Genomic DNA, 6,014 nt, shown 5'->3' with positions numbered 1-6,014 from the left:
ACCCTGTGGATCTCACCCCTCTGTCTGGAGCACGCCCCGACCCTCCACCTTCACCGAGCCGCTCTTTCTCAGTCTCTAGAGATGCTGAGACACAATGATAGGGTCCGTGTGTGAGTGTGTGTGTGTGTGTGTGTGTGTGTGTGTGTGTGTGTAAACTGTGCTGAGTGTCTTCTCCCTCTTTTTTAATGTGTGGGTCAAGGGAGGCCGAAGGACGGTGCAATCCTCCAACTCCATCCATCAGCCAGGCCCGGTGTGGTTATGTGCTCATTCTCTGCCCATTCCCTGCTCCAGCGTGTTTCAGGGGGGCTGAGGCAGCCACATGGCTCACCGGCAGCTTGGTCTGCCAGACCCCACTGCCCAGCCTCCACCACCCCTCGGCCTGGCTGGTGAGGAGACTTCTCCTCCCTCGGGCCATCCCTGTGTCCTTTGAGCCTAAGGACAAGGACCCAAGGTGTGGTTCACCCAAAATGGTGTGACTTAAAATATTCCTGGTTTGAGGCTGAGACCCAGAATGTTCTCTGTACCGAACAAGAAGAGAGCCGGGTTGGTGTGGGGCTATGGTGTGAGGGGCTGACACACAGAGCACCCTGCCGGCCCCGAGCTAGGGCTCAGTGGGTCACCTGACCAGCCAAGACCTGCTCTCTGGAGCCCACCCCCTTCAGGGATGAATAGTGAGCTGGAGCTGGGGGCCCGAGCCCTCGTTCTCCTGATGTTGTTGACTCAAAGCAGGGTCTACCTTCTCGGAGAGCCTGGACTCGGACACTGGGCATGTCCAGTCTGATGGAGGCGGCAAGGCACCAGCTCTCACCCAAGGACAGGGAGGACGAAAACAGAGGGAGAGTGCTTGCCTTCATCTGACCCGTGCCCCAGGAACTGTGCACCCCTTGGGGGCTCCCCAGAACCTCCTACCTTCTTCTTGTGTCTTCCTGTCCCTTGTTGACTAGTAGCAGCTCAGAGAAGTCAAACCCAATGTTACACAGTCAGACAAGGGTGGTGCGGGGCTGCCAGGCCAGCTCTCCAAGGCCCCAGACAGATTTCCCCACACGTGCACACACTCCCGACCCTGGCTCTAGGCAGCTGGGCCATTGCACTGCAAACCAGGTGACACATCCAGTAGATGTCAGCATGCTGGTCTTCCCAGACCTGGCTGTGTCAATGGAGGCCGTTGGAGCTGAGCAGATAAAGAGATCCAATCGTGGCTGTGGCCAGCCACTTGACTGTGGTTGGTCGACAGTTCTTATGAAAGTGGTTGCAGAAGCTTGAGGTTTTGAGATAGCCAGGGGTGGCCGGAGAGCAGGGTACTGTGTATTATAGCTGGGAGATGCTAGGGAGGGCAGTCTCTTTGTGGTTCAAGGTCTAGCCCTCTGCCTGGCAAGACGGGGCCTATGATGTGTCCAGGGGGAACGGTGTTCCTGTCAATGGGTCCAGGTTCTGGCCAATGTATAGTACCAACCTATTCCCCGACCCCGAGGGTCAAGCCAGGCAAAGTCTGGATGACTGTATACATTCCACAGATATTCAGTCGAGCCCCGAGAATCATTGCATGAGGTATTTAAGTTCCCTAGAGTAGCAAGCAGACATGGCCTGGGCCTTTGTGTCTAGGCCCTGGAAGGCCACCGCTGGAGGGGGTGGGCAGAGGTGTGGACTAGAGACCCTGGGGGTGCTTTGTTCTCTGTTACTGAGGTTCACTCTGGTTCAATGACCCAGGACTGCCACATCCAGGCCAACATAAACAGGAGGGCTCAGAGAACCAGGTCTGAACGACGATAATTTTGGAGACCTTCCAGGTGCCTAGCTCTGAGTGGTCCACACTCTTAAACTCCTTGTCCTACCCATCCCTTGATGTCCATCACTGCCTTGCGGATAGTCCCAAGGGAGCATCACAAAGGAGACAATAAAACAACAGAGCAACGGGCTGATTCAACAAGCATTGCTGAATGCGTGCTGCAGACCAGGGACTGTGGTGGCAGTCTACGCTCTCCCAAGGACTCTCTAAGATAGGGTTGACATGATTTCTGTCTGACAGGGAGGAGGGTGTCTCTGAGAGGTTGAGTCACCTCTCGAGGGGGTGATGGTGCTGGGAGGGGAATCTAGGGAACCCTGATTCCTCATCCCACATCTCAAGCTTCCCATGAGCTTCCAGGTGGCAAGGGCTGTGGCTGGGGCACAGAGGAAAAGGCAGGAGGGCCATGTCTCACCTCCTCTGGCCATAGGGAAGGGAGAGAGTCCATATTTGCCCACGAAGGACTCCTAGGAGGCAGAGGTCAGACGTGCCGCCAGCCTCCATCCTTCTTTCTTCCATTCTGACACCAACGGCCCTCCCAAGATGCCCTCCTTCTCTTCTGAGCCATCGTGGCCCTGGCAACAGCCCCACTGAACTCACAGACAACTGTCATGATGACGGAGCTAACGGAGTGCACGCCAGAATTTAAAAACGAAACACGAAGGAGAGAATTCTTTGGTCTGAAGTGCCTCTTCTCAGTCTTCCTGGTAGGCACATCTCTCTCTGCTCCTGAGCCCCTCAGCCACAGGGCTCCCTGGCCTCTGCCCTGCCTGGTCAAGGGTGTACAAAGCTCCTTTGGTGCTGATCAGTGCACGGATGACATCATTCTGAGGGCGGGGAAGCCCACCGCCTGTGTGTAGCCTCCCATTGGCCACAGGGATCTTGAATGGGCTTTGCCAGTGGCTCTTCCTTCTTGATGGAATGTCCTGTTCCTGCATCTGAAACAGCTCATTTCATACCCAGCAGTAATGGTAAAACTGACCACCTCCTTCTATTTGTTTCACACACCCTGTTTGCATGGCCCCCTAGCAATCACCAAAGACTGGAGCCAGGCCGGGCCATTTCACCTCCCAGTTCAGCAGAGATGGCTGCCAGAGGGAACTGGGAGGGGAGAGAAACGCTTCCTGCAGGATCAGCCGAGGCCCAGAAACAGATAGAGGATGGGGGTGTGGATGTGGAGGGGTAGGGTCCTGTGGGAGGAGGCAGATGGGAAAGCCAGAGGCCAGCAGACTGAGACCAGGACAGACAGAGACGAGGAAGCTCTTGCTTCTCCCTCATACCACACCCCAAATAGCTGGCCCAAGGAGTGTCCCACGGACCTGCCTTCCCGAGTCTAGGGTATGGGCTCAGGCAACCTAACCCTATGCCAGGGCCCCTTGGGGGTTTGCTCCCATCAGCTTGCCTCTCACCATCCCTGAGTAGCCAATGTGTCAGAATCCCTGGAAGACTAGCCAACGTGGCGAGGCTGGGTGTGTCTCAGACGTCTCTCTCAGGAAGAACCTGTGCGCGATTCACGGTTGCTGAAGGGTTAGAGCCCCTGAGTTGCAGGGACTCTGGGAGGAGAGCATCCCAGGTTACAGCCCCCCACCCTGTCGCCCTGTGGCCCTGTGGTCCAACCACTACAGACTCTGGCGCCCCGAGAGTGAGAGCTGGGAGAAGCACACTTGGGGAGAATTCTCCATAAACTCCTTGCTGTTCCGACTTACAAGGACCCTTGAAGGCAGGGTAGAACGGCTCCTACAGGGTTTCTCTGTGGGAAGCCGACGGCCACATTGTCCTTTGCCGAGCAGCTGGTGAGTCTGAACCACTGACCTTTCAGGCAGCACCTGAGTGTGTATCCACCGTGTCACGGGGACTCCTGGGGGAGTACTCTACACCGTTTGCTAGCACTCTCCTTCCCAGGGGTCTTTGTCCCCTTCTCCTGGAATTGGAACCAGGTTCGGGGGAGGTTGTGGTGTATGCAAAGTCACGCTGCGGGTCAATGACAAGCCACCCAGTGTGCTTTCAGCTGCTGGACAGCCACTTCTGCTAAAGATAAGGCGATCAGACCAGAAGGGCCAAGGCCTTTAACTGGAGCTTGTAAAAGGAGTTGCTGAAATGACCGTTTCAAAAGCAACCGTGGAGGGCAGTGGCGTTGGTGTGGGAGGAGCAGGGGTGCAGGGGTTTGGGTGGGAGGTGGGGCTGCAGAGCAGGGGAGGCGGGCACCAGGAACAGGCCTGCTGGGAGTGTGGAGAAGACCTTGGGGCTGCCCTGCGAAAGGCACGGAGGTTGCCAGCTGAAGAAGGGGCCAGTGCAGCCAGGCTGCAGGGCATCAGGGGTCCTGAGCTGAGTTTTGAGAGAGGAGCGGGTTTTCCAGGCAGACTGAGATGGGGATGGGGTTGAGACCATGGGTCACCAGTCACGCTCCATCACCTTTTACTCATTGGGCTGCTAAGTGCAAGGGCAGCAGTCCCAGGCTACGAGCTGCTCCATGGAAGAAAGACAGGGCTTTCTACCCCCACAGAGAGCCGCAGTCCCGGGTCGCACAGGGGCAGGTCCATCCTGGCCTACTGGGCTGCTGTGAGTCAGCGTTGACTCTACGGCAGTGGGCGTGGTTTTGATTTTGAGATGGGCTGAGACCATGGCCATCAGTCAAACTCCATTGGCTTTACCCAACCCAGGAGACCACAGGTGGAAAGGCCAGGCCACGTGAGGAAGCCCGAGCCTGATGGGGGGGCGTCCTCTAGACCTCCCATGTGGACATGGAGACTCACCCCATTTTCAGGCCGTGACAGAGCCCCCTCAAACGCAGCGCGCTCTGGCCCTGTGGCCACAAACCACCTCTCAGGCGAAGCTGAGTAAGCCCATAGGAACCCAGAGTCTAAGCCCACCACTCCCAGTAGACCGACTCTGGTAGACATGGAGCACCATCTGGAGATGCACCCAGTCCAAGGTGGGACTCTGCCTCTTCTGCAGGTCTGCTCTGGGGATCGCTTGGTTGTCTGCTTTCCCATTACATCTCATTGCATTCACCAAACGACCCCTAAAGGCGACCCTATCGTTTCACTGCCAGACCCTGCCTGGGTCACCACGCCGCCTTGCCCCCCGGAGCCTTAGAGCGAGTAGTACTGAGGGGGGAGGGAGGAGGAGTGGATCATAGATCATACATCACCCACTTATTCAATGCAGTTACTGAGCATAGAGCAGCTACCTAAAGCCAGGCCTTACACTGGGCAAGGCACGTGGACGGGGATTCAAGGGGAGCCAGGCACGGCCCATGTCAGGTCGGAGAGAGAGAGAAGCATTGCCAATCATCTGGCCCAACCCCCGTTTTAGGAAGGGGGAAAGTGGGTCACCGGGAGAAGTGACTTCTCCAAAGCCACACTAGTTAGTGACAGGCAGGTCCCACCCCCTGGGTCAGAGTGATGCTGTGGTCCAGGCCCTGCAGGAGAGCATCCGTGAGCGGCCCAAAGAGAACCCCCACTCTGGGGGACCCTAGCTTCTACTGGAAGGAGACGCAAGACACATTTGTGATCGCACATAAGTACATTCTGTCTGGGGCTAGGAGGTGGCAGGCGCTGGGAAGGAGAGGGCAAGTCAGGCAGGGTAAGGTGGGAGCACACCGGGAGACTTGCGGGGCTGGGTGCCAGGTAAAATCAGTGGTCAGGGTCAGCCTTGGGACTTGTCGTTGTTAGTGGCCATCAGGTTCACTCGAGCTTGTGACCCCTCGATGTGCGGGTGGCAGAACTGCCCCGCAGCGTGTCCCCAGCGGTAACTCTTCACGGAAGCAGATGGTCAAGTCTTTTGCCCAAGGAGAGACCTGTTGGCTAGCAGCTGAGCCTGAGGCTGCGCCACCAGGGATCCTCGCAGAGCACCACGTGCATCTCGAAGCGCTGCTACACCCTTCTTCTGATGTGGTCTCTGGGGACAGGCAGCTACCCCATTTCACTGATGAGGATATGGAGGGTGAGGGTCTTCCTGTTAACCGCTTACGCTCATCACAAAGCCTGAGGGCAGGGGAGGGAGGGAAGAACCCCCACAGGCTGGCAAGGGGAAGGGTGGGAGGGGGTGCTCATTCTCACACCATCCTGGAAACCAAAGGGAAGTCCCAGGGCTCCACCCTAAGGGGCAGATCTTTTAGCACTCCCCTCCCCGCTCCAGGATGGGGTTTAAAAGTCCCTGCCCGGGCTGCTGCCAGAGAAGAGCTGAAGGGGTCTGCTTGGGGCCTCTGGGAGCGAAGGGAGCAGAGACC

Source organism: Echinops telfairi, unplaced genomic scaffold (genome assembly GCF_000313985.2).
Source record: "Echinops telfairi isolate 266 unplaced genomic scaffold, ASM31398v2 ScPeMD7_7458;HRSCAF=8496, whole genome shotgun sequence".
NCBI classification, from domain to species: domain Eukaryota; kingdom Metazoa; phylum Chordata; class Mammalia; order Afrosoricida; family Tenrecidae; genus Echinops; species Echinops telfairi.
The sequence above is the reverse complement of the archived record's forward strand: the minus strand, read 5'-3'. Positions refer to the sequence as shown.